This window comes from Rattus rattus, chromosome 6 (genome assembly GCF_011064425.1).
Source record: "Rattus rattus isolate New Zealand chromosome 6, Rrattus_CSIRO_v1, whole genome shotgun sequence".
Classification (NCBI taxonomy): Eukaryota; Metazoa; Chordata; class Mammalia; order Rodentia; family Muridae; genus Rattus; species Rattus rattus.
This window is the reverse complement of record NC_046159.1, coordinates 105,049,774-105,060,774: the sequence shown is the minus strand read 5'-3', so window position 1 is coordinate 105,060,774 and position 11,001 is coordinate 105,049,774. Positions and strand designations below refer to the sequence as shown.

At 44.7% G+C, this 11,001-nt stretch overlaps 1 protein-coding gene across 1 annotated transcript in view; it reads left to right on the top strand.

Annotated features, from left to right (window-relative positions):
- The first annotated feature begins 2,821 nt into the window (after nt 1-2,821).
- The window catches only part of Cald1 (caldesmon 1), a 175,261-nt gene continuing 167,081 nt past the window's right edge, over nt 2,822-11,001 (top strand). Inside the window, exon 1 of the mRNA XM_032906782.1 lies at nt 2,822-3,131. The gene's annotated coding sequence lies outside the window, so the exon portion shown is untranslated. The remainder of the gene's footprint in view (nt 3,132-11,001) is intronic.

The window sequence follows — 11,001 nt, the reverse complement described above, 5'->3', positions numbered from 1 at the left end:
GAAGGAATATCCAGCCTTAAAGAAAATAAATCCTCTCGTCTGTTCAATAAAGTAGATTTCTTAAAAAGTGAAGTGAAGTGCTGTCTTTTTTTTTTTTTTTATGAAATAAAGGAGGTGGATTCCTGTTTTGAATGGAAGAAAAAAAAACATGGCCTGCTTTTACATTTAAAGTCAAGTCACAAACAAAATATAGTTGCAGCTTCTGATCGATGTGACAGTAAGCTCTAGGAACCAAAGATGAAAAAATATATAAGGTGTCATGGAAATGTTTCTGAAAGTCTCTTTACATCCATTATGGTTGACTAAGTTCTGTGAAAGACAAGCTTTTCTTTATCTGGGATGATACTATTGGGAAATATATTCCATCAGAATGTCCTCTATAAATCATATAAATGTGTGTGTGTGTGTGTGTGTGTGTGTGTGAGTGAGAGAGAGAGAGAGAGAGAGAGAGAGAGAGAGAGAGAGAGAGAGAGAGAGAGAGATTTCCATAAGGACCTTGGGAAAAAGTAAATACTATGGAAGTAAAATCCCCATGACAGAGATTGGGCAATATGTAAACATGTTTTCTCGTCCCTTTTTAACATTTCTGTTTTCTTTCAAGGACAAGGAAAGATTATTTTCCCCATTATTACGTGAAATGTGTTGAACCTATGGTTCTTCCACAGCAGTGCCACTTCAGATACGTAAAATGGACTTTATGGCTCTCCACGTGTGATACCCGTATATAAAACTAGTAGAATTTATCTAGAGAAGCACACTTCTTCCCCCAAAGGCATAACCCAAAACATTCGGCTATTTATCTTCTATAAACCATGCAATATGCTCATCCCTTCCGTGTTTCCTGTTGATAACATTTCCCCCTTTTGAAGCACAAAACTTCTCTTTTCTCTGGGAAGTTGGTACTTAAAAAAAAACAAAATGAAGACAGCAGCAAAGCACAATCCTCACAGACTACAAAATGTCACCCTGCTGCCAGTCACCCAGGGGGCATTCCTGGCATAAGTGGAGAGTATGTTGCTCAAGCTGACATCTGCACCAGCTGAGGAAAATAGCACTTTCACACAGCCCTCTATAATCCTGCCTTGAGTTCATGCACCCAGAAAACTCCCTGGACAGAGGTCATATCAATAGGATTGAGATGTCTGAAGAACCTCATGTCTGTCTGCTATTGTCTTCAAGTCCAGTCCTTCGCCAGACTGAGAAGTATTATTCTGTCTTTCAACCTGTCCAGCCAGATACAGGATTTCCCCAGCTGCCAAACTGGCAGGGATCCAAAAAAGTTTATTTTCAAGTCATTTATCTGGGATCAGAAAGAGGTTTCCCAAAAGAACAATTTTGAAAATGGCCGTGTTCACGGATGCCTGGTTGAGCTGCAGTGAACTTGAAATGCAACATTAACAGTGCAGTTTCCCACCAACAAGTTATTTATCTTGTATGTCTGGGAAAGAACATTCTGGTTCAGGATGCTTTAAGTCTGACTCTCCCTGGACCCAGTAGTCTTTGCTGTAACTTTTTGGGGGTTGTTTTGTAGAACAAAGCAAGAAGAACAGACGTAAGTTACCTCCTTAAGAAGTATAGGGGATTCACCTAGATATTTCTGGGTGACCGGTTAATAACGGGGGTGGGGAGCTGGAGAAGAAACTCACCCATGGGGACCAGTTGCTTCCCAAGCATTCTCAAGGAAGCACAGAGAGCAGGGGCTGTTTCCTGACTAACGACAGCTTCTGCATCAGATCTTCATTAATAAAGGCTTTTTTCAGTCACACTGTATGTGTTGATTAAGCTTTTGGACTTATAATTAGCCAGGGAAAATACTTAAAAATTTCTGGTCAGCGATGAGACAGTATCAGTAATGAAACATGGATTTTGTGCTAAGCTCCAGGCCTGACAAACAGTAAGTATTCCATTTTTTTTCTAACAAAAGCTAAGTACCGACTGAATGAATTCCAAAAAATACAAGACCACAATTGGATGCATGTGTGGGCCAGTGACCTGCATTGTAACTCAGCGTCTTTCGGTGCTCACTCTCCCCCTAGCGCAGGCTTTCTAGAATTTTCTAGAATTGTCACCTGTAAGGGCAAATGTGTCTGTCTACACCTGACCCAAAGCAGATATGGGGTCTCTCCATGTCCCTCTCCCACACTCGATTTTAGCTATTTCTGGTACAATCTCCCCATTGCCAAGACAGAGAAGAGAAAGGAAGACGGGTGTTGGTGGGGAACATCAATAAAGCTCTCTAAAGTTAAGGAGCCGATCTGCTAGCTTCTGGCTTCCCCTTTCTTTTCTGGCCAACACTATCTGCTAAAAAAAAAAGACGGATACATTTTATTTATAATTTTTGTCAGTTGTTTGGGTAACATACATAGACATATTCTAGATTAGAACTTAGCCTGCGCAACAGACCTGCTTCTTATCCACTTCAGGTTTTTAAACGTGTGCAAATGATTTACATTTATTTTGTAATGAAACTGCTTTGAAAAGAAATACACTATTAAAGCTTCTTCAACTAAAATGTCTCCCTCTCACCCCCATCCTCACTCCCATAAGCATGTCTAACTGTCCACTTACTGTTTCGTGGTGGACTGTACTTTCTTTTTAAAGCTCTATTTAAAAGAGGCTTGTGTTCTACAAGACAGCCTCTTTCTCCAAGATTAACGTTTCTTATGATTGTTCCTGACAATGGATCCGCTTCCAGGAGGCCCTGCTTAGGATAACCAAAAAAGGGCATGGAGCCGGCTGGTTTTGGCAGCCTGCTCGAAGTTTCAAGCTTTTTAGGACTTGGTTTTTCTGATGAGTGATATCCTGAGCATGCCTAGGGAATGACAGGCATCTGCACGGGCAGACAGCATCACCTTGGCGAGGGTGTCGTCATTGGCTGCCTATTAGAAAAACTACAGGACAATGCATACCACCGCCTGCTGACTGTAAACATAGGGGGTATGTGTTCACTTAGCATGGACTTCTGGGAGGGGCCAAGGAAGGGCGGTCTGCAGTTTTATTGAATAGAGAGCAGTGTGCGTTAGGCTGCCTGCCTGCCTGCCTGCTTGCTCTCTTGCTGGGTTGCTTAAAGGAATCCTTGCTTTCAAACAGCGGGACGTCCTTCTCCTCGAGAAGAAGCTGCTGCCCCAGAGGTAAGACACAACCTTTCTTTCTCCGCCTTCAGGGAAGCTGGAGCTGCTCTACAGGTTTCAGGCAACATTCCTGGCTAAGGTTGCTGGATATGCAAAAATCTTTCGAGGCAGGCAACGGACCGTGTAAATTCCCAAAGCCAGCCTGGACTTCCCGACCTGTTCCCAGAAGGTCAACGTGATGAGACTTCAAGCTTTGTTTCTAGAGTTGGTGCACAAGGAAGGAGCCCATAGTGACAGGGTCAGGGAGCACGGGCGCCTTTGCCTGGGATGCGCTTTTGTTTCTAAGGGGGGATGTGGACTGTACCTGGTATCCTGAGGCCAGCGTCAGTGCGTGGGCTCTTGCTTGTCTGTTCCTTTAGCGGTTTCTTTCCCATCTTCTGTCAGCAGACAGTTAAATAGGATTCAGATTTTAATTAAAAAAAAAAAAAGCAACAGCAATAGCTTTTACGTTGTTAAGACAAAGAATGTTTTGGTTTTTTTTTTTTTTTTTTTTTTTGCTTTAAGCTAATTTTAACCTAAGTAATGGGTTCCTCTTACTCTGCCACCAGGATTTTAGAAGTGGGTTTTCAGAGATGTAAAGAAATAAGGTCAGAGTTCTAACACCAGCACCAACTCAGCTAATGCCAGTCATCTGCTATTTGCTGAGACAGAAGGTGCCTACCGCGTCTGTTTTCTATAAAGCTGAGTGGGTGTGTATGTAGAAATCGTGGTTAACTGCCTAGCAAAAATGTTTCTTGAGAAATCTTCATTTCTTTTGGAAAGTATGCCCATGGGAGTCTGAAGAGATAGGAGCCGAAGGAATGTTCTGGAAAGGAAGGAAAGGAACTTTTCTTTCCAGACAGACCTATTTGGGCATCTCAAACAGTAGTGCAAGTTGGTAGTAGTCGGTAATGCCTTTTAGAAAGAGCTGATTGTAAAGGGCGGGGGAGTTGCAGTGCTGTGGCAATACATGGTCAGAAAAGTAGAACACAAAGTGTTTGGTATTCCCGGATCCCTGCTGGTAACGAGGCTCTGTCCACGGAGCTGTAAACGGAAGCAGCACAGTCCCTTAGCGTTAGGCAAAAACCAGACATGTGTGGCCAGAACTTACTGAAGACAAGGTGCCCTGCAGAAGTCCGATCATTTCAAAAGTAAAGCTCATAGTAAGGTCTAGTGTTTGCAGAGGGCTGCTCCCGTTCCTGTTGGTCCCAGACCATGATGCCTTGCCCTTGGAACTTGCTAAGCAAGCCTTGCGTTTAGAAGTATGGGGATAATTTCTCGAGCAGTGACACAGGAGAACAGACTGCCCTGTGAGTTCCTTTCCCTGGAGTAAGCGTGAGGGAAAAGCTGCAGGCAGGAAGCTGCAGGCAGGAAGCTGCAGGCAGGCGCTCACTCTGCTCCACTGTTGTTCTTCCTCCTCAGAAGACATCAAGTTCCAAACTCTGTGGAGGGTTTTTAATGTCAGTAAAAACATGGAGAGCAATTTCTTTTTCGAGTGTTCGCTAAACCATGTAGAGAATGCAGTTTGGAGGAAAATCTATAATCTTGGATTTGAGGATAAATTCCTTTTTGAAACCAACATCCTGGAGTCGCTGAAAGTTCATTTTGTCTACGGCCAGTTTCTCCCATCCCCCTCACGTGCTCCCCACCCCCAATCACTACAAAAACACTTTTTCTGAAATAACACCGCATGTGTTCTCTACACGCAGAGTGAGGGGTTTCATTCAGTTCATGGTGAACGTCAGGCAGTTCTCGATGCTACTTCCTTCCGGTGAAGAACAATCTGGGAAAGGTTTCCCCTAATAGGGAGGTAAATAGAGCTCAATGAAGCCACAGCCTGGAAACTTTTATTCTATTAAAATCATTTAATCAGAAACATAAAGGCAAAGTTCTGGGTGAAAAAAATGCAGAAAGGAGTAGAACTTAGAACACAAGGGCCGGGGGATGGGGGTGCATGTACTTAAGTAGTTTACAGGTTAAGTTTGGGGTTGTTACCATAAAACATGCAAATCAAAGATTGCATTAGGCATGTGATTTTTTTTTTACGAGAGAGAGAGAGAGAGAGAGAGAGAGAGAGAGAGAGAGAGAGAGAGAGAGAGAGAGATATCCAGGTTCTGACTTCAGATTCAAGGGTTTAAAGGAGACACCTGAATGAATTTCCTGACAATCCGAGCTATTCTCCATTCTCATTGGTTCCTCTAGCCCCAAGTCTTGTCTGTTCTCTGCAGGTAGAATAGGTTGGTTTAGAAGTGTGCCATAGAAAGTTCCAGAATCTACCTTGGGTATAAACCCTTCCTTGGAAACTCATACCATCCTGTCTGTTTGTCATTCAAGGTAGTATGATTACTGGCTAGTCATTCTTCAGTGAGACAAGACTTAGAGAGGAACACGAGAAGGGTTTTGCCGGCTCCCCATCTGCCTGGTGTCTGTCACGTGGCTTGGAAATGTGGTGGGGTGAGGCCATGGTTGGGGGGGGGTTGGGGGGAGATGCTGACACAGCGGAATGTAAATGGCCTGGTAGGCCCCGGGGAGGAGGTTAGGGAGATGCTGCCAAAAGGATCTTCAAACTCTAAGGAGGCATTTTTTTCTGGGTAAATCTCTCAGAGTCCTAAAATAGCACCATCAGCTTCTTAACAGAAAGCCCTTCATCTGCCAAGCCAATGTAGACACTCAGAGGCTGGGGAGCTGCTCATTAAAGCCATACTCTTAGTTGAGGCTTAACTCACGAGCTCCAAGATGAGAGCTTGATTCTAGTTTTGGTTCCTTTGCTTAAATAACCCTGACCTTTAAGGATGCTATCAACTCTTTGACCTCCCCTGGCATGGCCATCAGGATGCCTCTCTTCCATCCCATGGGGGTTAAGATGTCCAAAGGACATGACAGGTTTTGTCTCCTCTCCCAGTGCTTCCATTTTGAATCTTACGGCTGTTACGCTAACTCTGGGTGGTAACCAGCATTTCTTATCTTCCCTGGAGATCTCTCCTCCTTCCTCCCATTTAAGAGATCTTACCAAGTACTTTCTAGAAAACTGATCCTAGAACCTTAAGAAACTGGTCTATCCCAAGGTTATCTGAAAATTGGCTTTGAAGATCAGAGGCCAGGAGCAGACAGACAACAGAAGGCAGAACAGGGTAGGCTATCTGCTGTCCAGAGCAGTCTCCAGGAACCAGGGGATGTGAGGAGCCGGGTGGACAGGCCAGCGACAAAGTGCTGACAACACACAGGCCTCAGTAAATGAGGTGGCTTCTTTGCCTCCAGCCAAAAGGATGGAATTAATCCCAGCTTGTCATGCCTGGGCCTTGTAGGCAGGATGAGGTAACCGGCTGCACCTGGCTAGGGTTTCTGTCCTTATTGAGACCAGATTTCTCCAGGAGCTACGCCTCTCACCTATGCTGGCTTCATTGTTTGGTGTTCCTAATTTTAACTAAAGCCCGGTGCCACCCTGGCACCCTTATGCCTTAGATGCTCAACGTAGATGTTCGGCTCCCCCATCTCCTAAGCAGACGTGGAGTTGACCTACGTTTCCAAGAGTTGGAAGTTGTCAGGATGAGAACCAGACGGCATCGAGTGGGAAGCAGCTAGGGCATAGCCAGGTGTCTCCAAGCAGAGGCAAGTTTTAGGTCACTTCAGATAGCATTTCACGCTAGCTAAGCTAGTCTTTAGAAACTCACAAGCCTCCTGCCTCAGCTTCCCAAATGGGTGCTGGGGTTACAGATGTGGGCCTCTGTAGCCAGCTCAGGGGTGTCTGGTGGGGGAAAAATGGGAGTGAGCATACAGATATGTAGGCCTCCATTCCAAAGAAGAGGCAACCCACGTCCAGGGGAAAAAGTAGTTTTCAATAGGAAGTTTGTCAGGGTTAGAAAAATTCAGAAATGGCTGCTTGCGAGTGGATTCCAAGAGAGCACCATCGGATTAATAAAAGGGTCGCTAAGCAGCAGTGAGGAATGGCTGGACTTTTGTGAATCAAGTGCTCTTTGTAAGTACGCATCTTCACGTGTATTTTTGCTGTTTTTCCCCCCCACACACATATGCAGCAGTGATGGTAGCTTGATACTGTTTACATGTTGTCTCCTGAGGCTGCTGGCACTGCTCTGTGAGTATGCGGATGAAAGCACTTGACCACCAGGAAATCATTTTACTTGGAGAGGAACACATTAGGCAAGAGCACATAATTAGTTCCTTTTCAGCCCACATAGGACATTCTCTCTCTTGTCTCCCAGGACATTTTGCTGGGGAGAACCAGTTAGACTCCCCCAGTGGGCCAATGATGGGGCGTCTATGGGCAGGACCAAGGTGAAGGGACAATAGGGACAAGGGCCAGCTGTCAAAGGTGCAATCAGGAGGGCCAGTCTCAGTCAGAAAGGATAGAGAATTCAAAAGAAGCGATGTCAGGACTTCCAGCCAGCTGAGTGTAAGCGAAAGAAGAAAGAAATAGTGAAAGAAAGAGGCAAGCAAACTTTCCCAAACTGGAATCTCCCTCAACAAGGCAGCGGTGTGAAACGGGAGAAGACTTGACTCAGAATCAGGACCAGTGGGTCCTTCTGTCACTAAGAGTCAGTGGTTCATGGGAAAGGGCGAGGCTATACAATATAGGCTCAATAATAAAGGGGTCTGAGATCCAGAAGCCGACCAGGGCTCGGCTCCACAGAGGATGGGGTTAAAAATCCAGGTGGTTTAAGGACGCCAGCAGGGAACTGTGGCTCTCAACTCTGTGTTCCCATTCACGTAAACTCAGCTACTCTAGGCAGCTGCTCTACCACCTGGAAAATTCCTTGCGTGCTCCAGGTCAAAGTAGGGGAAAAGACATTTGATTGGCTCGGGTCCCTCAGCAGAGCAGATGGTCAAAGGCTTTGGTGTATCTCTGTGTATTACTCTATGAGTCTGGCAGCTGCCAGACCCCTTACCTGGGGACCATCCCTGAGTAAAGAAAAGCTAGGGAGGGCTAACTGAAGCTGAAGAGAAAGTTGGGTGGGGAGGCGAATAGCTGGAGTGACCAACAGCTCTTAATGGCTATCATTTGAATTTTTCTTATGAACGAGTCTATGGATAGGCAACAAACATCCAACGTGGGTCTCATATCGATCACTCTTAATGGCCATCTTCATAGGACATAGTAAGCCAACCTCAAGAAAGGCCAACTTGAAGTTGACACCACTAGTAACCCAAAAGCAAAACATCATCCTTTTTAGAGAAACTCTAGAGAAAAATATCCTGAGCTTCGCTGTTGGCAAAAAGCTAAGCTCTCTCGTCTTTGTATAAACCACTGCTTTGCTGTGGCTCCTCCCCTGACTGGCGGCCATCTTTCCAAGTCAGTAAGGTGACAACTGAACAATTTTAACAAAGAAAAATTACGGGTCTGGGGGGGGGGGATGCCTCCGTTGATAGGGATGCTTGTTGCACAAGCGACTTGAGTTTAAATCCCAGCATGGCCAGGTACCTGCAATCCAAGCACTGTGGAAGGTAGGGGCTGGGAATCTCTGGGGCTTGCTGACTGCCGTTCTAGCTACAGATCCAGTGAGACGCCTTGCCTCCAAGAAACAGAGCGGACAACGGTAGAGAACACTCGACATTCTCCTTTGTTCTTTGCGGGGACATGCGTGTGCGTGTGCCACCACCGCACAACCTGCACATATACCACACACATATCCAACAGGAAACCTCATTTATCTCAGGGCAAATCACAGTTCTTTAGCGAACCAAACACATTATGCCGATATGCTCATAGCCAGTGGAATTTGTGATCTAAGTGATATTTACGTCTCAGCCTCTCGTTTGCTGAACATATTCATGATCAAGGAGGGGGACAGAGGCACCGCATTCTCTTGGTACCAACCACATTGCTCTACTCTGGGACCCTCTTCAACTAGACAATGACAAAGATACATTCAGGAATGAGTACCCAAGGCCAGGTCAGCAGAGACAAACAAACAAGGACCAGATAGGCTATCTGTAGGTGGGTAAGGGCAAGGGAATGGAGACCCATACAAGTATGCATTCTAGTGTTTGGGGCGCCTTTAGGCAGGGATGGGAGGAAGCGCCTGTCTAAAGAGAGTAGAAGTTCATGGAATTTTTAAGATGCCTGTACTTAGGGGTATTATTTAGCTGAGGGAGTGCATGCTTGGTCTACCCAATTGTTAAGATGATCTCCTACACTGTGGCCAAGTCCACGTAGATAGAAAATTGATAAAGATCACAGAAAGAGCCTTGGTTGGCACATTGTCAATACAATCTATAGGTTCCCAACTCCCAGACCTGATCCCTAGGCAAAGAGATAAACATATCTATGTACACAGGCAGTGATTATGGCAAACTGAGTAAGTAAGGCATATCTCCCCAGAACAGTTTTGCGCTACTATTTTTCTAATTGTACAGCTACGTTATGATGATGAGAAGCTAAATTATGACAGAGTAGTTGAATTCATACTCACTTCATTATTGATTGATTGATTGATTGATTGATTTAACTTTCCCAATCCCCAGATCTGTGACGTGTACTATTTACTATTGTGCACTAGAAAGATCATCAAGAAATTTGGGCATCTTAAGAAAAACACATTAAGAAACTGGGCTTGTGGATGTAGTTTAAAGGTATGTCACTTGCCTGGAGTGCATAAGACCCTGAGTTTGATCCCTAGCACAGAAAGATAAATATATATTAATAACCCACTTTCCATTCTCTAGATAAGAGGCAAAAGTCTAGGCATCCACAGCAGCTAAAATTATATAAATACTGTGAGGTGCTTTTGAGTAAGATTTACCTGTTGTGTTAGTCACAAGATGCAGAAAGCAGGCCACAACAGTCTGTGAGTAGATGTTCAGTGGCCTGACATATAGCAGAATCCCAGTAAATATTTGTTGAATGGAAGAACAGCTCATGAGTTGACCAAGGCCGTGTCCTTTGTTAGTGGCGGAGATGACTCTGGACCACACAGCTTTGAAGTTCCAAGCAGTTTCCAATAAGAGAAGATGCTTCTCTTCAGAGATTCACGGGTTCAGTCTGCCTGCATCAGGGGTTCTCAGGCAGCATCACAACCAGAATCAACTGCAGAGCCTTTTGACCCAGCCCTGGGTGTTCCAATTCAGTAGGTCCTGCTGGAGTGGGGTCCAGGCATCTGCAGTTTGTAAAAGCTCCTTCCAGGCTCTGATGAAACATCCTGCCTCAGAAATAATTCTGGTCACTGGTGTTTACAGCAATTCATGGCACATGATGGAGTTCATTATTCCTCAGAAACCTATTTTTTGTTTAGCTGATGTCCCCCCTAAAACTTACAGCTGTGTATCCCAAATGCTCCATTTAGCCGAGCCTCTTTGGAAATGTGCTGAAGTATTTATCTGAACCTCCTCCATCTTCCTCTATCCCTTTTTTTTCTTTTTCTTTTACTTTTTTTTTTTTTTTTTTTTTTTTTGGCTAAGCACAGAACTATCACTCCCATAAGGTCAAGCTTGCTGATGAGATTTCAGTGTTTGCTTTTGTAAGGTTTGCACTGGAAATGTGGGAAGAATAAAATTTCTCATGGTGTTTCCACGTCTCGTTCCAGCCACTGTTACTAAGTGGAATTTAGGCCTTGGGGGAGGAGCAACTCTGAGAATTTTTCTTTTTATTTATGTCTTTGAGCAACTTTAAAGATCAGTTACTTCAGCTAGTTCCCTTAGCAGGAAAAACAAAGTATATTCTCTCTCTCTCTCTCTCTCTCTCTCTCTCTCTCTCTCTCTCTCTCTCTCTCTCTCTGTGTCTGTCTGTCTGACTCTCTCTGTCTCTTTCTCTGTGTGTGTGTGTCTGTCTGTCCTCATGTCTTTTTTCCTTTCCTTTTTGTAGTAAGGATAAGAAATCCCAGACTAGATACAACCTGTACTCCATGCCTTCAATTTCCCCAAAGCTGGAACCTGCATA